Raw genomic sequence first — 21201 nt, 5'->3', positions numbered from 1 at the left:
AAAGTCTTTATAATAATTAATAAAGTGAATGCTTGCATCATCCGGATGCAGAGGTGGGCCTTTCTCCTTTTCTATTTTTTTTTTAATTTCAACTACACATAACCCGAAGAAGTAATGCTTGCCATCCATCCCCTCCTTTGAACAGCTCAAAAACCTACATACCGATCCAGTCCAGGAACTTCAGGTTCAGGTTCAGAGCAGGACGGCTGAGGGGTCAACGACGAACGCAATGCTGCTGCAGGCACCTCTCCACGGCCCAGACAAAACTTGGACGCCTACATCTGCATCGTTTTCACAAGGCAAACACAAGGAAATTATATTGAGATTGAACTTGGTTAGACATTCGCGACAGAATCGAGCACAGTGCTTGCTGTCAGCGATGGGTAGAGTTTCAGTTTCAGAGTTGTTCAATTCGGCGTCTCCTGATTTTAGCTAACGAATCATCATCATCCTGTGAGCCTACCTTGAGCTTTCTGGTTTGCAATGCACTAGGGTACGTGTGAATGATCTAGAAGTAATTTAATTGCCTGAACTTATACAGAAACACAAGTCAGTTTTCAGAGCAATTGATTACTTTGTGTCAATACCTCTTATCCCCATTCAAGGCAGAATTCACCGACTCCGAAATTTATATGGATGCAAGCTCAGAAGGCTCACATCCGAAATTCGTACGGCGTGCTCTGCTTGAATGATTTGGTGAAGGAGACAAGCAGAGGTTGTCGTGATCAGTCCTGGTGAATGGTGATGATCTCCATCGTCTACCTTTGCTCTGCATCTATATGGTTTAGGGTTTCTGAAAAGAAACAAAAAGAAAAAACTAGTCAAAACAGAGCAGCACAATGCTCATCAACAGTTAATGTTTGGACATCAAGGGACATATATATATATATCCTTCTCTCCTTGATAGCAAACTCAACATAATAACATGCTAGGCTAACTACACCGAAAGCTTCACGGTGACATCAACCTTCAGAGAAACCCGGCCTACATACACAGATCTACTGTTGTTACCAGCCCAGAAACTACACCTGCCCATTCATTTTACACCCTGCATTGTACCAAAATGACCTTACGCATGCTAACCCTACCCAGCCCTTCAAATCAAACGTACTCCCCTCAGTTCCTGTTGTTAATACCTTTTCGAGGGAACAAGTCTAGTTTATTTGATTCTATATTTGATTGCTCGCTAGCATGTTATTTGGGGACGGGGTTAATATACTTTACGTCAAACTAATTCGAGTTGGAACTTGTGCTATTCTGTGGGCTATATGGAACTGCAGAAATGATCTAGTTTTTAATAGAATACACTATATTAACTTTTTGCAGGTCATCTTCAGGGCTACCGCCTTGATCCGTATGTGGTCCTTACTCACTCCTGTGGAAACCAGGGAGCCTTTGGTTACTGGGTGTGTCCGATGGAAGATGGTAGCTCAGGTTATCTTCAATCGATTTGGATGGCGGCATGCTGATAGGATTGGACCATAGTCGTGTATACCGATGGATATCGTCGGTATTGGCGTTTTGATCGCCGTGTAACTCTTTTTCTTGTTTTTTCCCTTGGCTTCTCGGACTTTTTTGTATTTTGTTCAGAATACTTCGTTCTTAATAAAATGGCTGCATGCATCACTCGATGCAGAGGCCGGGGCGATGCCTCCTTTTCGAAAAAAAATATTTGATTGCTCAAGGCACACACGCATACAAAAGGATGAACCGGGTGTTCAACATGTTGGATCCGTGCTGGCCGGTCTATATTACGGTCAGGGATGACGGTAATTATCATGCAGATGACCCTGGAAATTAAAGTGTCCGTCGTCAGTTGACAACCACCGTGAATTTGGTGGAGTTTGCCATCTGAACTTCACCTCTGGTCCTAGTAAGGGGAAATTTTGCTGGGAACGACAGCCGGAATGGACCGCATTCAGGGAAAGCAGTTTCGGCCATGGCATTTCAGAGGTAATTAAATCACTTCACCCTCTCCTCCTCCTCACTCGATGTGTGTGATGCAGAAGGGAATGGTGTCATATGTATGTTCTTATACCAGTTCTCACAAAAGAGAGTGCGGTGACGAATTCGACATATGCCTTGTGGACATGGCACCCAAACCAGGATGCATATGGAGAACACAGTGTGGGAGATCAGATCTACTTCCTCTGTACCATAATACTTGTAGTTTGGGTTACTTGTATTAGCGTTCCCCAACAACAAGTACTGTATTTAGGTAGAGAGGGAGTACATAGTACGGGAACCGGATAAGTGCCTACTGCAGCCAAAAGGTGTGATTTCACAAGACTGGTGATTCTGAAGTCCTTTCTCAAAAGGAGGAATGGGGATTCTGAATGCATTTATTCGTCCCGTGGTTGCACAGGACAGACAAGTCCATCGGCGGATGCCTCTCTATTGAGTAGCATCTCAGGTGCTCAACAAGTTGCTAAAATGGCTGGCTCCTTTGAATGCACGCGGCAAAATATACGGATAGTGTGGTGCAATGTTCCTTAAGCAACGGGTTTGAACATGAAACAGCATGTTAGAAAAGAAATAAGGCACGTCAAAAACATCCAAAAAAGTTGAACAGAGCACAAACATCCGTGGCGAGAATTTAAATAAAAATAATGATCCGACCTACCGGATTCGAACCAGTGACCTAAGGATTAATCTGCGAATACTACAGTCCTCCGCTCTACCAACTGAGCTAAGGTCGGGTTGTGATAATGTTTAGCACAGAACCGTATAGAACACTGCGCGTAGCACGTGCGCAATAGAGTGAAAACAAAACAGATCTTCATAACTAAAAGCAGCAACAGTGGTATAACACTTGTAGTCAAACAAAATATCTCAATCAAATACATACACAGGCAACTTAATGTTAAAAACACAATCGATAACTGAACATATATCATGCCCAACACTCGAAAACAGCCAATGGGTCTCGGTTCTCATTGCACCCGGATTAGCAAAAAGAAAAATGTCAAAAAGAGTCAAAAAGTTCTCAAACTTTTTGTAACAAGCAGGGACGATTCTAGGGGGGGTGAGGGGGGGGGGGGGCTAGACCCCCCTAACAAATTGATTTTTCTATTATGATAGTGGTTGTTGTGACCAAAAAAATTCACTTCATATGAACTTTGCCCCTTCCATGAACAAATTTGCCTCTCCTATGCTTGCACGCTGGCTCCATCTCTGGTAACAAGTATGACTTAGTTCAATACCCACGTGAAAAGTTTCGCAAAGGAATGACTACCGTGGTATTTTGGACAGGAAAACGCAAAAATCAATACTATATAAAAGACTTGCCGTTTTGTATTTTTTGCTGAGGTTAGCACGAGAGTCATTCCTCCACGAACTTTTTTACATGATTATTATGCTAGGCCATGTTTGTTACATTTTTTTGATAGTTTTTAATATTTTTGAAAAAATAGTTTTTCCAATTCGGGTGCAATGGCCTCCATGTTTCAAAGATCCACACCGCTCAACACCACCATTATATATAGTTTACAACTCACATGATAGAAGTGTCATCACTCAATTTAAGAAAACCTAGCTGTCACTGCCTATTGATCCCCACCGGTGAGGCTGCATGCTTGTTATTACAAGATTGTCCTTTTGAAACCCATTCTTCTATATCGTCTATTTTGGGGATTTTGGGTACTCATCTCTGAGTTTTGTTAGTACCGGGCGATTGGCCACAGAATGGGCTCAGCATCCATGTGGTAGGCCAACTTCAGATATTTGACATGTGGATTTGGGCCCTCAACACCAAGTTCACTGCTAGAGGACTTTGCATCCATAGTTCTTTAGCTCTAGGTGCCTTATCTTGCTTCGTGTCCCACATGGAGACATCGTGGGTGACTTTGGCGTTTGTGCTTTGTGTGGTCCAACTGTCAAAATATTCATCGTTCTTTAGTTGATCTGACTAGTCAAATAATTGAGTAAAAACCACGCGTGAGAATTCAAAAAAAGGATAGGATGTCCCATAAAAGATGTTTGCATCCACGTGTGAGAATTCGTAAGGGAATAGAATAAGAGATACTACAACAAAGCCGCGTCAATGCAAACATTGACCCCTTATATCATGGTTTCTTATGTAGAGTTGTTTGCATTGATGTCTTTGTTGTAGTATTTCTTGTTTTTTGAAAACAATGATGATCGGTACTTCATCCACGGCTTATCGTTACCCACTAAGACCGCATACAAAATCGTTCTCCACGGAGAAGATGAAGCCCTATTGCTAGGCTTGTCTAGGGCAACTAAGTTCCTAACAAAGTTATATTCCTCTCAATAGTATCTGCATGCTTTGTGATCACCATGTGGAAGACCGTGACCACATCTTCCTCCATTCTCTAGTTTCCACATAGGATTTGGATATTTCGTAGGAATTCTCCAGGGCTCTAACTCGCCACCCTCTGGGATTTGTCTTAGTCCCTCATGCATATAACCTAGTATGCCATTTGATTCTGTTCATATTTCCGTGAAATTTTGGGGTGCTCGTAATCCCAAGGTTTTCACAATGAACACTAGTGCAACTACCTCACTCTCAGGAATATTATTTCTAACCTCACAATATGGTCTCTTTTGTTTCAAAAACTGAGCAACAAGGTGGTTATCTCCACATGGTGATAATACCTCACTTGTGCAAATCCTAGCTTTTAAGTGGTACGAGAGACAATTCATATAGGAAAATAGTATAATAGTAATGCTCACATGCAATAAGTTTGGGGAACTATACTGAAATCGCAGCAACGGCGTCAGAAATCCTTCTTGATACTCGTGATCTGCGTTGGGTTTTTCACGTAGAGGAACGAGTTATCACAGCACAAAGTGGGTAAGTATTTCCCTCAGTTATAAAACCAAGTTTTATCGAACTAATAGGAATACCAACCACAACCGTCTTCAGCGGCTCCACAGAAAATAACAAACAACTTGCACCCAACACGGGCAAGAGGGTTGTCAATCCTCTTGTCTTGTTATTTGCAAGCAAGTGAGGTGTGTAGATAATTGTAGATAACAAGATAAAATAAAATAAAAATAACCACAAGGTAATGAATGTTTTATCAATATGTTGTGAATAGACCCGGGGGCCATAGCTTTCCCTAATGACATCTCTCATGGAAAAATAGCATACGATGGGTAAACAAATTATTGTTGGGAAATTGACAGAAAAGCAGATAATTATGCGATATTCACGGCAATGATCATATGTATATATGCATCACATACATAAATGAAAGGATCGATATGGTTGACTAGAGGGGGGGGGTGAATAGGCAACGACCACTTTTTAATTAATCTTAGCAAGTTAGGGTAAGCAACATAAGAGTTCACTAAAATGACAACAAAGAGGTGAACCTATATGATGCTAACAACAAAGATAACTAAGACAAGTAAGAGATACACAACAACATAAGCATACACAATGTAAAGGTTAGAGATAACCACAAGTGGAACCAATGAAGACGAGGATGTGTTACCGAAGTTCCTTCCCTTTGACAGGAAGTACGTCTCCGTTGGAGCGGTGTGGAGGCACAATGCTCCCCAATAAGCCACCAGGGCCACCGTGTTCTCCTCACGCCCTCACACGATGCGAGGTACCGTGATTCCACTATAGGTGCCCTTGAAGGCGGTGAGCGAACCTTCACAAACAAGGTTGGGGCAAACTCCACACAAAGCTTGGAGGCTCCCAACAAGACCACGAAGCTTAACCACAATGGAATGTTGCTCCGAGGTGACCTCAACCGTCTAGGGTGCTCAAACACCCAAGAGTAACAAGATCCGCAAGGGATTGGTGGGGGAATCAATTTTTCTCTTGGTGGAAGTGTAGATCTAGGCCTTCTCAACCAATCCCTAAAGAATCAACAAGTTTGATTGGCTAGGGAGAGAGATCGGGCACTTTTGAGCTTAGGGAGAAACAATGGAGCTTGGGAGGGTAAAAGGTAGGGTTCTAGAGCAAGAAGAACCCCTTATATAGTGGGGGGGGGGGAATCCAACCGTTTTCCCACTCACAGCCCGAGCCTAGCGGTACTACCGCTCGCACTCCAGCGGTACTACCGCTGGGCCCATGGTAGTGCATATGCACTACCGGGCCAACCACCGCCAAGAAAGTCTTCGCAAAAAGTCCGACGAAGTACAGCCGCTAGGAAGGCGGTACTAAGTTCCTGGAGCGGTACTACCGCTGACCAGGGGCGGTACTACCGCTAGGGTGAGCGGTACTACCGTCAGCTCCAGCGGTACTACCGCTAGGGCAGCGGTACTACCGCTGAGAGACCTTTTTGCTTAGAGGAGATAAACTAGAGGCGGGAACCACTCCAAAGTTGCAGGGAAAGGGAAAGGAGGTAAAGTGTGTGCGTGCAAAATTGATTCCACCCAAACCTTTCCACTACGGGTCCCCTCTTAATAGTACGGCGTTTCTATGACTCAAGGCAAGAGAATCGTGGAGTACACCGTGCTTCTGCTCAATGGAGGGGGGCGAGTCGTCTTGTGCCGTTGACACGTGTTATCTGAAATCTTAACACACACGATTAGTCCTTTGCGGTACTGTCATCAATCACCAAAATTACTTAGGCATAAATATGCCCTAACAATCTCCCCCTTTTTGGTGGATTGATGACAATACCGGATTTGCACAGTAAATAGCATGTGAACATAAAGATAGTGGTAGAGATAATTAAAGAGCATATGACTCACGACATATGATAGAAATGATAGAAATAAGTCTCACACTAGTCCAAGTCTCACATCACAGCAAAGATAGCAGATAAGATCAAACCACGTTCAAAGCAAACACGAGAAAGATAAGCAAAGCTAAAGCAAAGCGCAAATCCAACTCCTAGACTCTCTCCCCCTTTGGCACAAGACACCAAAAATGGGCACGCCAAACGACATAGGTGGCAACTCCGCATCCTCATCAGCCCCAGACTCATCCGTGGCATCCGGATCGTCCGGCTCCTCCTCATTGTCCTCCTCAGACGCCTCCTCCTGTGCATCAGACCCAGTCCACTGATAACCTTTAGCCCACATCCAATCAGACTCTGGAGTGATGTCGTCCTCTGAGCCCCTGGAGATATCAACATCAAGGGTCCTCAAGACACGCTTGTGCCTCTCACGGTTCTCCTTCTGGGCCACATGAGACTGATACTGTCCCTTGGCCTGCATACAGAAGAGAGTCTTCATTTTATCCTTCAGTTTCACTGCCCAAGATGGCATAGCAGAAGAGCGGGACTGAGAAGCGGGGCCTCCTTCAGCAGCAGTCTCTGTGTCAGTGTCCATGTGCTGAGACGAAGTGGATGGTTGGCCCATTTGTCTTCGATACGGAGCTTGATAGGATCATGCACAAAGTAATCAGCCTGAATAGGGAATTCATCTATCAGATAGACCTCGTGCCACCTCTGGCGAATATAGGCAAACAAGTAAGGCCCATAGATGGGAACCTTGCGGTTCATGATGCAGTTCTAGAGCTCATTGAACATCACGTGGGAAATATCGAGAGGGGCAGATTCCTTAGTCCTAGCCTCCTCATAGAGCAGAAGCATCTCAGCTAGATGACCATGCACCTCGTCAAAGTTGCCAATGCGAGGAAAGAGAGTGTTGCGGAAGATCCGATGCATGATATCCAGATGCTTGGGGAGCACACCTTTCTTCACATAAAGTTGTTGCAGCCTGTCCTTGGGGGTAGCAGTAGATGAAGACGGAGCATGAGGACGCGACCCAAGAGGAGTTTCATCTCCTTGAAAGTCGACCTTGAGAAGCTTCATGAATTCTGACCAGGAACCTGTCATCTTCTGAGTACCGGTCATCCAAGTCATGGTGCACACGTCATCAGGTGCAAAGTGAACAATGACATAGAATTGGGCCACAACATCTGGATCAAAGTCTCGCCTGAAGGTGATGATCTCTTTAATGCCAAGCTTGTCAATCAAAGAGAGAGCCTCACCAAAGTAATCCGGGTTCCGCTGAAGGTGAGCAAAGTCAATCCACTGCACTTGAACAAACATCTTCTTGAATTGCTTGGTGATGTCGCGCGCGATAGATCATGCAGTGATCCCGTGACCAAACATGCTCGATATTATTGATCTGAGCCTTCTCTTCTAGATAGGGATTGCGGTTGCGGAACAACAGAAAATCCTTAGGGGGCATATTGCGAACATTGATCCCCTTGGTCTTGTGAGTTGCCTTCTTGAAAGACTTCTTTTTGGGATTCAGACCGGAAGTGGCCGAGCCCTCTGGAGCATCTGGAGTGCGATACTGCTTCGGTTGGGTGTCCCGTGGGGGATTCGAGCGGCGAGCACCACCTGTGACACACAAGACACACACCAAAAAAGAGCGACCGGAGGAGTCAAGGCAATGGTCAAAAAGAAGCATAAGAATAAACTCACATTACCAAACAAAAGCGAAAAATATCCTCCTGGCGGTAGTACCGCTACCCCTGGCGATAGTACCATTGGGGTCCTAGCGGTAGTACCGCTACCTCTGGCGGTAGTACCACTGGGGTCCTAGCAGTAGTACCGCCAGGCTCGCGGTAGTACCGCTAGGGGGTTGACTTTCAGATCTGAATATAGAAAGACCCATAAGAACGGCTAGATTGGATTTACGAGGGCCATGGCTACTGCATAGAATCACTACAAGAACCACCATAGCCCTAATCACATCTGGACCTCAAGAACATCTAGATAGAGACATGCCTAGTCAAGAGGATGCAAGTTTTAGATCTAATCCAAAAAGAGAAAAAGTACTTGATCTAAAACATGAAGAACCTATGGCATGTCAAGATAAAAGCAATGAATCATAGGACCTAAACTCCCCTAGAATATCTCCTTCGTTCCATCCAAGAACAAAGCACAAACCATAGCCATGGATCCAAATCACCAAGCTCCTAACCCTAGAACAAGAAAACACCAATCAAGAGAATAAAGAGAGGAGCTTTACCGGTGTCCATGGCACTTGATGGAGGAAGGAGGAGTGGAGCAAACCCTCCAACTCAAGGGAGAGAAGGGGCTCCGCAGATAGAGATCCAAATGGGGGGAGTTCAAGGTAGAGGAAGGAAGAGCCACGAGGAAGAAGAAAGAGGGCAGAAAAAACGGGCTCCCCCTCCTTTATATAGCCCAAGGGGTACGGGCCAGCCGTAGTACCGCCGAAGTCCTAGCGGTAGTACCGCTGACCTAGCGGTAGTACCGCTGCCCTTAGCGGTAGTACCACTGAGGTCCTGGCGGTAGTACCACTACCCCTGGCGGTAGTACCGCTCCCCCTTGGGACAGCCCTAAAAAGCCCTAGTCAAGTCGTGATAGGCTGGGGTCCTGGCGGTGGTACCGCTACCCCTGGCGGTAGTACCGCTCAACATGACACAAGGAGACATAGAATAGCGTGGAAAAGACGTGGGCAACGACTAGTCAGTGTAAATAAAAAGATAGCACCAGCAAGGTATACTGACTAGTATTTTGTATCCTTTCTTCCATATATGAGAAAGGTGGGGGCGGTGGCCGTGGCCACCTATGTTTGAGGCAAAGGTATGACACCGCGAAGAATTATCCTTGGGTTCATGACCAACGCTCGTCTTTGAAGCACAAGTGCCATTTAGTAATGGCCAAAGTGAAAAACTTGATCGATTTATGCATAATGGGGGGAGGGAAAGTTCATTGAGAGAACAACACTCCCCCTATGTCCATGCCTACACCTAGAACAAGATCTAATGCATAGTGAGGTGCAAAGTGCCTAGTTTCAATCCACATTACTTGAATCAATGATATTTAGCTCATGCCTTAACTCCCGGAACCTTGCTTCATCTAGGGGCTTAGTGAAAATATCTGCAAGTTGCTCTTCAGTGTGGATGAAGTGAACCTCAATATCCCCTAGCTTGATATGTTCACGAATGAAGTGATAGCGAATATCAATATGCTTGGTCTTGCTATGTTGCACCGGGTTGAGGGAAATCTTGATAGCACTTTGATTGTCACATAGAAGAGGCACTTTGTCACAAGTGACACCGTAATCCTTTAAAGTTTGCCTCATCCATAGCAACTGCGCACAACAACTTGCAGCTGCCACATACTCAGCTTCGGTGGATGATAGTGAGACACAATTCTGCTTCTTTGAAGACCAACTTACCAGTGAGCGACCAAGGAATTGGCATCCTCCAGAAGTTGACTTCCTCTCCACACAATCTCGTTCCCAATCTGAGTCAGAATAGCCCACTAGGTTGAAGTTCGCTCCTTTGGGATACCATAGACCAAAGTTTGGGGTATGAGCCAAATATCGAAAGATTCGCTTAACATCCATATAATGACTTTCTTTTGGTGCGGACTGAAACCGTGCACAGATCCCTACACTCAACATAATATCTGGTCTAGATGCACAAAGGTAAAGGAGGGATCCAATCATGGAGCGATATACCTTTTGATCCACTGCTTTACCATTGGGATCACTTTTAAGCTTGCATCTTGTTGGCATGGGGAACTTGACCGGCTTCACATCTTTGAGCTCGAACCTTTTGAGCATGTCTTGAGTGTACTTGGCTTGTTTGATGAAGGTCCCTTCTAAGCCTTGTTTAATCTCGAATTCGAGGAAGAACTTCAACTCTCCCATCATGGACATCTCAAATTTCTCGGTCATTAGTGCAGCAAATTCTTCATTGAAAGAAATATTAGGAGAACCAAAAATGATATCATCAACATATAGTTGGCATATGAACAAATCCCCTTTAACCCTCTTAGTAAAAAGAGTGGGATCTATCTTCCCAATTTCAAACCCACGATCTTGTAACAACTCAGTAAGATAGTCATACCACGCACGTGGGGCTTGTTTAAGGCCATAGAGTGCCTTATTAAGTTTGTACACATATTGGGGAGCTTGGGATGTTCGAATCCCGGGGGTTGTTTGACATAGACCAACTCATTTAAAGGACCATTAAGAAAAGCACTTTTCACATCCATTTGCTATAATTTGAAATTATGATGATAAGCAAATGCAAGAAGCATGCGAATAGATTCTAGACGAGAAACAGGGGCAAAGGTTTCACCGTAGTCGATACCCTCGACTTGGGAGTAGCCTTGAGCCACCAATCTTGCCTTGTTTCGAATCACAATCCCATTGGCATCTTGCTTGTTTTTGAAAATCCATTTGGTCCCGATGAAATTATGTTCCTCCTTTGGTCTTGGCACTAAATCCCAGACTTGATTACGCTCGAAGTTGTTGAGTTCTTCATGCATGACCATAAGCCAATCCTCATCATCGAGCGCTTCCTATACCTATTGAGGTTCACAATACGAAACAAACGCATGAAGCTCACAATAATTCCAAATCTGTTGACCGATGGATACTCCCCTTTTTAAACTTCCAAGCACATTCTTCATAAGATGTGACTTGACTCTCAGCTTGTTCGCAATCTTGGCTGCTCGATGCTCCAAGAGTTCTTCATTGGATAACTGGGGAGCATCGACTTGTTTACTTTGCTTGCCCTTGCATCTTGAACCTCCCTTGGCACCAGCTTTTGGTGCTGCAGAAGGGAATTGCGAGACAATATCCTGATCAACTTGATTTTTGACTTGAGCAGGTTCACTTGTTTGTCCTTGTACTTGTGGTTGCTCTTGATCTTTATCTTGTGCTTCTATTTGGTCTGGATCTTGTAGTTGCACTTGATCTTGATCTTGAGCAGGTTCGGAACCTTGGGTAAGTGCTTGTACATCATGGGACACATCACCATCGTTGGGCAATTGATCTTGACCTTGAGCTTGTTCAACTTGTGGAGGGTCTTCTCTTTGTTCATCGGAAGCGTGTGGGACTTGTGAGGGTGATGGCTCCACTTGAGTAGAGCATTGTCCTTCTCCTTCGGCCACAAGGGGTTCCTCAATGGGGAGTATTTGACCAATCCCCATTCTTCTTATGGCTTGGGGAGGAATTTCATCACTTACATCACAAAGACCACTTTGCTCCACTTGAGAGCCATTATTTTCATCAAACTCCACATTACACGTCTCCTCAATGAGTCCAGTGGACTTGTTGAGGACACGGTAAGCATGAGAGTTTGTAGCATAACCAACAAAGATGCCCTCTTGTGCTCTAGAATCAATTTAGCTAAGCATGCACCTTTCTTGAGAATGAAACACTTACAACCGAATACCCGGAAGTACTTGATATTGGGTTTGTTTCCGGTGAGAATCTCATACGGAGTCTTGTTCAAGCCTTTGTGGATATAGAGCCGATTGGACGCATCACATGCTGTGTTGATGGCCTCAGCCCAAAAGTTATATGGAGATTTGAATTCCGCCATCATTGTTCTTGCAGCATCCATCAAAGTCTGGTTCTTCCTCTCCGCCACGCCATTTTTTTGAGGGGTATATGGTGCTGAATATTGATGTTTTATTCCCTCATCACCTAGAAACTCATCCAAGGTGTAGTTCTTGAACTCGGTACCGTTGTCACTTCTAATCATCAAAATCTTTGCTTCATGTTGACGTTGAGCTTCATTAGCAAAGTTGATGATAGTTTGTTGAGTCTCACTCTTCCTCTTGAAGAAATATACCCAGGTGTATCTTGAGTAGTCATCAACAATCACCAAGCAGTACTTTCTGCCTCCAAGACTATCAAAGGATGGAGGACCGAAAAGATCCATATGGAGGAGCTCCAATGGCCTCTTAGTGTAAATGAGAGTCATTGGACGATGAGCAGTTTCATGAATCTTTCCTTCAATGCAGGCACTGCAAGCATGATCTCTAGCAAAACTCACATTTGTTAGTCCACGAATATGGTCCCCTTTGAGAAGACTTTGCAAAGATCTCATATTGACATGAACTAGTCGGCGATGCCAGAGCCACCCCACATCAACTTTAGCCATTAGACAAGTCGTAGTCTTAGTGGGTCGCTTTGAAAAGTTCACCACATAGAGACCATTTTCGACATATCCAACATAGGCTACTTTAAGAGTCTTGCTCCACAAGAGGACCACAGTATCAAGATTAAAGAATGTGGAAAAACCCATAATTGCAAGTTGACAAACCGAAAGTAAATTGTAGGCAAGAGACTCAACAAGCATGACCTTCTCAATAGATAACTCTTGAGAGATGACCACCTTACCAAATCCCAATACCTTTGACGAGGATGCATCGGCGAATTTGACATGGGTGGGCATAGATGAAGAAGGATGCACATCCACCACTAAGTCCTTGCTTCCGGTCATATGATTTGTTGCTCCACTATCGAGCAACCATGACACCCCACCGGAAGCAAACTCCTACAATAGATCAAGGCTTGGTTTTAGGTACCCATTTTTGAATGGGTCCTTCAATGTTAGAGACAAGGGTCTTAGGAACCCAAATATCCCATTCAATGGACTCATAGTAAGAACCAAAAAATCTGGCATAAACATGCCCATCACCAGCACGACATAAAACATAGGAAGGATTGAGTTTGCCGGCTGTGTTGGTAGGAATGGTTTTGCCCTTCTTGACGTTACCATCGTCCACCTTGTTCCTGTTCACCTTCTGAGTCCCTTCGCCCTCTTTGACAAAGATGTCCATGAGGGTAGGGGATCGTTTGTTCCTGTTCCTCCTTTTTCTTTTTGACTTGGAGGTAAGTCCAAGTCCCTCCTTTCCTACCACACCCTTTTGATTGCTCAAGAGATCGTTCAGGCTCTTCTAGCCTTGTATGCATGACACAAGGCCCTTCTCAAGTCTCTCCTTTAACTTGGCATTTTCCTCCACAAGATGTACATGCTCACAACTAGGGTTAGTTGTACAAGCATTATCAATTAACACAAAGGGAGGACAAGTAGATATTTCCTTGGTAAGCTTTGCTTGGAGTTGATCATGAGACTCTTTCAGAGAGAAATGAACACCTTTCAAGACCTTGTGAGCCTTGTCAAGTGTGTCAAACTCCACTTTGAGTCTGTCATGGCCAACCCAAAGAGCATCCTTTTCAGACTTAAGCATACGAGTAAGAACAGTATCATGATCTAGTTTCTTTTCCATTTTAGCGCAGTCATCGTTGTATGACTCCTCAAGAGCCAAACGAAGAGTGCGCTCCTTTTCTAGTGCAACAGATAGTTCAGCAATCTCATCGGCATAGTCACGACTATGTCCCTGAAACTCGGAGATGGTCTCCTCATGAGACTCAATTAGGTCATTAGCCTCACCCAGTTGTTCCAAGAGAGCAACAAAGTGCTTCTTGGACTCTCCCTTGATAGTGCACATAAATTTGTCAAGATCATGCTCATTAAGTTCCCCAACTAAGTTCCCCAACATCACTATCATCAACGCAATTCAACAATGAAGGAGCAGTAGCGATGTTGGTCTTAATGATGGGGGTTACCTGATCGATACCTTTGGCCATGAGGCACTTGGCGATGTGGTTCTCGTTGGGGTGTTGAAGAGAGACACCTACTTGGGAGAGGGGGTGGCAATGGCAACAGTTGCAGTTGCCACCATATCATCATCGTCATCATCATCGGAGGGGTACTCTTCAAGGGCCACCATACCCTTTGGGTGGGGTTTCTTCACAAAGTTGTTCTTGATTGGGAATGACTTGGTTTTGTCTTTGCGAATGAGCTTGCCCCCGTTGTCTTCCCTTTTCTCATAGGGACATTCAGCCACGAAGTGACTCACATTACCACAGTTATAGCATGTCCTCACTCGTTGCTTGGGTTTGAACCCACTTGAGTTGTTCTTGGTGAAGGTGGGTCTTGAGTTCCTCTTGTTGCCCCAGAATTGCCTTGACGCAAGAGCCATGTGCTCATGATAAGCATACTTCGTGTCTTCAGGGCAGATCTCCTCTTCCTCATCCTCTTCTTCTTCTTCAAAAGCCACTTTTGCCTTTAATGCAAGGTTGGGTGAAGTTGTCTTTGAGAGAACTCGAGCAAGTGCATTGTCAGTTGTCTCGTTCATGATTGACATTGCAATGAATTCATCCAACACCTCACTGGAAGACAAAGAGTGGAAATCTGGTCGTTGGCGAATGACATATGACATGGCTTTATTGAAAGGCATGATGGCCTTGAGAAACTTGCGCTTGACCCATCTATCATCCACATCCTTGCTCCCATGGTCCTTGAGAGACACAACAATAGCAGTCACCCTTGGATAGAGATCACGAGGGTCCTCGTCTTCCTTCATCACAAACTCATCGGCCTTATCAAGTACCACTTCATAGTTGGACCGTTGAATGCTTGAGCTTCCCTTGTACAACACCATAATGTGCTCCCAACAGTCCTTGGCCAAAGTGAAGGGATGCAAGTGAGGAAGATCTTCAGGTGGCACTACGGACTGGAGAATAAACAATGCGGAGTGATTATATTGATTGTCCGCTTCTTCTCTTGGAGTGAGGTTGCTTGGGTCATGGGGATAATAGCCTCGCTCGATGATTCTCCACAAATTTGTTGGGCTGTGATTCAAATGAGACTTAATAGAAAATACCCAGTTAGCAAAATCACCGTTTACAAGCTTAGCAGGAGGACCAACATGATTAAGACGCGGTGTGGGAACCGGTTCTCCATAGACTAAGGGTGGTGGAACAGATGCATAAGTCCCATTCCCATCATTTTCGAGAGGAGGGGAAGGTTGCATACCTTTAGCCGTTTCCCTAAAGTAATTGGTCTCCGAATCCGTGTTGGTGGGTTTAACCACCAACGTCGGTTCGCGAGAACTTTTAATTCCCTCAATTAACTCTTTAAGCATGGTCTTGACCTCGTTCGTCAAGGACGTCTTGAGTGCGGCCATAGCCGTATTCAAGTCGTCCCTTGTGATCGAAGTCAAGTCCATGGCCTCGGTTTGCGCACGGGGAACTCCCTCATCATCTTCCATACTCTTCGGGTGGTGAAACCCTTAATAAAGAGACGTGGCTCTGATACCAATTGAAAGGATCGATATGGTTGACTAGAGGGGGGAGGGGTGAATAGGCAACGACCACTTTTTAATTAATCTTAGAAAGTTAGGGTAAGCAACATAAGGGTTCACTAAAATGACAACAAAGAGGTGAACCTATATGATGCTAACAACAAAGATAACTAAGACAAGTAAGAGATACACAACAACATAAGCATACACAATGTAAAGGTTAGAGATAACCACAAGTGGAACCAATGAATATGAGGATGTGTTACCGAAGTTCCTTCCCTTTGACAGGAAGTACGTCTCCGTTGGAGCGGTGTGGAGGCACAATGCTCCCCAATAAGCCACTAGGGCCACCGTATTCTCCTCACGCCCTCACATGATGCGAGGTACCGTGATTCCACTATAGGTGCCCTTGAAGGCGGCGACCGAACCTTTACAAACAAGGTTGGGGCAAGCTCCACACAAAGCTTGGAGGCTCCCAACAAGACCACGAAGCTTCACCACAATAGAATGTGGCTCCGAGGTGACCTCAACCGTCTAAGGTGCTCAAACACCCAGGAGTAACAAGATCCGCAAGGGATTGGTGGGGGAATCAATTTTTCTCTTGGTGGAAGTGTAGATCTAGGCCTTCTCAACCAATCCCTAAAGAATCAACAAGTTTGATTGGCTAGGGAGAGAGATCGGGAACTTTTGAGCTTAGGGAGCAACAATGGACCTTGGGAGGGTAAAAGGTAGGGTTCTAGAGCAAGAAGAACCCCTTATATAGTGGCGAAAAAAATCCAACCGTTTTCCCACTCACAGCCCGAGCCTAGCGGTACTACCGTTGGCTGCAGCGGTACTACCGCTGGCACTGCAGCGCTACTACCGCTGGCTGCAGCGGTACTACCGTTGGCACTGCAGCGGTACTACCGCTGGGCCCATGGTAGTGCATATGCACTACCAGGCCAACCACCGCCAAGAAAGTCTTTGCAAAAAGTCTGACGAAGTACAGCCGCTAGGAAGGCGGTACTAAGTTCCAGGAGCGGTACTACCGCCAGCTCCAGCGGTACTACCGCTAGGCCCAGCGGTACTACCGCTAGGGCAGCGGTACTACCGTTGAGAGGCCTTTTTGCTTAGAGGAGATAAACCAGAGGCGGGAACCACTCTAAAGTTGCAGGGAAAGGGAAAGGAGGTAAAGTGTGTGCGTGCAAAATTGATTCCACCCAAACCTTTCCACTATGGGCCCCCTCTTAATAGTACGACATTCTTATGACTCAAGGCAAGAGAATCGTGGAGCACACCGTGCTTCTGTTACATGGAGGGGGCGAGTCGTCTTGTGCCGTTGACATGTGTTATCTGAAATCTTAACACACATGATTAGTCCTTTGCGGTACTGTGATCAATCACCAAAATTACTTAGGCATAAATATGCCCTAACAATAAACAAAAAGGCTCACTCCTGCCTGCATGTATTACTATTACTTCACTTCAAGAGTGTTTCTATGCTTGCCTCTCTAAGTATTAAGTTCATGATGAGCGAAGTAATGCATGGATCAAGATGACATGATGTAGACAAATTAAACTCAAGCAATATGAATAAACTCCACCGTTTTATCCTTAGTAGCAGAAACATAAAGAATCATCTTGTCCCCTTCTGTCACTGGTATATAGAAATTCGCTATGTTGAACCTAACACAACGCACTTCTCTCACCGAAGAAATACCGGTCTAGTTGGCCAAACTATTTCAATAGATCATAGATAATTACGAAGCTATCATAATCATGCACATAAGAATCATATAAGTATTCAGAGGTGACTCAAATATTTATCATGAATAATATACATAAACCGAGAATTCATCGGATCCGAACAAACGCACCACACAAAAGGAATTACATCATATGTATCAAAGCTAAGATGCGATGATAATTATATTGAAGATCAAAGAGAGAGATTGCCATATAGGTACTCACCATGGACCCGGAGGTCTACGGTGAACTACTCACACATCATCGTGAGGGCAGCAAGACTGATGAACAGGCCCTCCATGATCGATCCCCCCTCCGGCAGGGTGCCCGAATAGAGCTCCAGATGGCATGCCGTTGGAACAAAGACTTGCGGCGGCGTAAAAAGTGTTTCGGGACTCCCTCTGGTGTTTTTAGGGTAGATGAGAATTTATAAGCCAAAGAACAAAGACGAGAGGGCCACGAAGGAGGAACAAGCTCTCACGGCGCCCCTAGGTCGCGCCCTATTAGCTTGTGAGCCCCTCATGAGGCCTCTAACCTTCTTCCGATGCTTGTTGGTCATCAAAAAGTTTTAGGGCAATTGGAGCTCGTTTGGTGTGGAAAACCTGCAAAGTAAAAAACACGCACAAAACAACAACCCGCACTGGGTCAATAGGTTAGTGCTAAAAATAATATAAAATGGTAAATAAATACCCCAAAAGCATCTAGAATGATAATATATCATCATGGAACAATAAAAAAAACAATAGATACGTTGGAGACTTATGAGAGGTCATCTCGGACTACCTGTTCCGTTCTTTATTGTCAATCATCGACATGTGGAGACCTTTCTAGTGCCATACCGTGACAAGTAAGTCATTAACATCCACTAATTTAATTTGAAACATATAAATGACCTTGTGGTTTGATTTCATCAATGCTAATTTCTTCATTTTTTTGCTCAGCAACCAACATTGGATCATAATCACGCTATTACCGACGCAGGGCTTGGCTTACTTCTTCGATTCGAACAGACACCATCAAAAGCAATGGACCAGATTGAAGAAGGTTCTAAATGATGCTTTCGCCAAGTGTAAGAACGTCAAAGAGACTATAATAAAACGTTAAGGATTCAAGTTCTTCACTAGCTGTTGTTGCTATCAAGAACAAAATGTGGAAAACTCTCAGAGGTCTGGATACTGTGCCATGGCTATCATGGACGATTATTTGCAGAAAAGCAAATATTTGCATAGTCATGGCCAGATCGTTAAGTGGTCCGAATAGATGGAGAGGGATATGGGCATAGGGAAGCTATTAATAGAGCATAGCCGCCTCCAAAAGGTGTTGGCCAGAATCATCAATAAAGAGGTTCTAAATGAGGATGTGAAGTTTCACTTCCAGCTAGAGCGAGATGAAGAACGACTTCACCGAGTTGAAGACATATTGCGGTAATAGATTGCGAGCGATACAATGCTTTAAAACAACTTGATTCATTGTTCATTTTATGAGTTGAGCATTTTACATGATTATTTGTTGCCCTACACTTCTTATATTGTATGTTTGCTTCATTAATAATCTTAATTATTGTAACATTGTTGTAATATGATTGTTTGAATGCAATGGGATGATCGGGTGCAAAATACTGCTTTAGTGCCATTAAATTGCTGGGACAACAATTTGTCTATATACCAACATCAATACGAGTGGTGGACGGCGAAGGTGTCTGCCACTACTAATACTCACAACAGTGGTATGCAGAGATTATAGTTGTGGCGGGCGATAACTTCTGCCCGCTACTACAACACTGTCATCAATGGCGGGCGGTAGCTCGCCACTGATGCTATAATAGCAATGGCAGGAGGTCAGTGGTGGGCGGCCCTAAGAGCCTGGACCACCACTACTAGGCTTTTTGCACCCGCTAGTGGTGGGCATTCGTACAGTAGTGATAAGCATACTCTTTAAGCTCTAACCCACTCTTCTTCCCTCCCTATTTCCGCGCTACCGTGGTGCAAACACCCTCTTCCAACTTCCCACCAACAACCGCCTGTGCTGACCACATGTTACCAGATTTGACTCTTGTAGCCATGCATGAATTTGGTTGTGTTGGTCATCCCTACATGGCCCGGGCATGGTCGAAGGTTGTTAGGATTGAGTGTTTAAGGATTGGAAGCAAGATGAATATTCATATACAAATAAAACCACACTCATTTTACAGTTTAGTTGTTTTAAGTAACAAGCTTCTATATTTGTCCTTAGGAACACTTTAACAACCAAGCTGGAAAGAGTCTTGTGGCAGAATAAGGTAATTTGCAAGAATGTAACGTTTGAGTTTAGGGGATGCAAATGTCTTAGCATTGTTTTCCCCGTGGTCCGAATAGTTGTTGCTATCCTACTCCATATTGATGGAGGCTAACTTTGAACAAAATTATTCTAGGATCACAAGGATCCTAGTTCTGTTGCCCACCAAGCGGCCACCAAACACAATATACTTATTCTACCATGGAGTGCATCAAGAAGCCTCACTAATTAAGGGGTACATCTCCAGAAAGTAGGAAATCTTTGATCCCTCAGAAACTCTTGAGTTCTTCATAATATATATAGAAATAGCTCTCAAGTGACTTATAACCATCTAAGAGGCGCACACCCTCCCATAGAAATAAGCAAAGCAAAGTCACTCATTAGAACTCCTAAAAATATTTTCAATCAAAGCTTTTCTCAAGTACCCATAGGATGTCTATATCTCTCTTTGACACACACAAATGATATGAGTGGTATAAGAACAAAGGACCACTAGGTGTAGGGGTTTAAGAGAGAATAGAGGAGCTTGGACTTTAAACAACCATGGAAATGTTGTTCGTATCACCCAACAACTTCCTTTCTTACCTTGAGACTATAGAGAAGTGAAATTTTGGAAGTTAGGATGGAATGAGGTGGTTGCCACAACGTAGGTTCAAGTCTATATAGAGAGCTCATATAAACAATGCCATACTTGAAAAAGTAACTAGCCCGGAAGTACTGAAGAAAACTTCTCGGAACTATTGGACATGTTAAAATATTTGAACGACTGGAGCATGCGTCAAAAACCTAACAGAAAATATTGTACTGTGAAGTTATGGGGTAAAATGAAGAAGAGGTTCTCAACAACAACACTATGGCTCTTTTATGCAGGGATAGAACATACTCGAATGTATTTGGTAAAAATAATTGCTCGGTTGTACCATAGTAAACATAGTAGTTCTCAGCTGAAAAGAATGCAAAAATGCCAAAGACACAACTCTTGAGTACCAGGTGGATTTTCACAAAAATACTAGAATTATATTGTAACCTACTACAGAGGCAAACAAAAAGCGCTCCAAAGTGCCATAAAAAATTCTATGCTTGAAGGCGTGGGAGGTAAGAGGAAGAATTTTAGTGGAAACATGGCCCAACATATAACATAACATTATAAACATGAGCAGTAGTTCTGGCCTATGGAAAATCGGGTTTGCTTGGAATGGACTCACTGTTTGTAGGCTCGGTACTACCTCGAAGGAAAACAAGTGGTATCAGGAATGTTTAAAAATATACCTATAGAGTGGCTAAGGTGTATTCCTTTGAGGACTAATTTGAGATCTTGTCTTGAAATTCACGTCAAAGAAAATTTTCGTGTGCCTCTCTTGATAGTACGATTGTCCTACACTCCATGTGAGTATTG

The 21201-nt window shown here is 44.2% G+C and overlaps 1 non-coding gene across 1 annotated transcript; it reads right to left on the bottom strand.

Moving 5' to 3' along the window:
- Positions 1 to 2613: 2613 nt before the first annotated feature.
- TRNAY-GUA lies at positions 2614 to 2699 on the bottom strand. Its single transcript is given in 2 exon segments — positions 2614 to 2649; positions 2663 to 2699. It is a non-coding gene; the product is annotated as a tRNA-Tyr (tRNA).
- Positions 2700 to 21201: the final 18502 nt, after the last annotated feature.

The sequence above is a fragment of the Hordeum vulgare genome, chromosome 1H (assembly GCF_904849725.1).
Source record: "Hordeum vulgare subsp. vulgare chromosome 1H, MorexV3_pseudomolecules_assembly, whole genome shotgun sequence".
In the NCBI taxonomy this organism is placed as follows: Eukaryota; Viridiplantae; Streptophyta; class Magnoliopsida; order Poales; family Poaceae; genus Hordeum; species Hordeum vulgare.
This window is presented reverse-complemented; position numbering and strand designations above follow the sequence as displayed.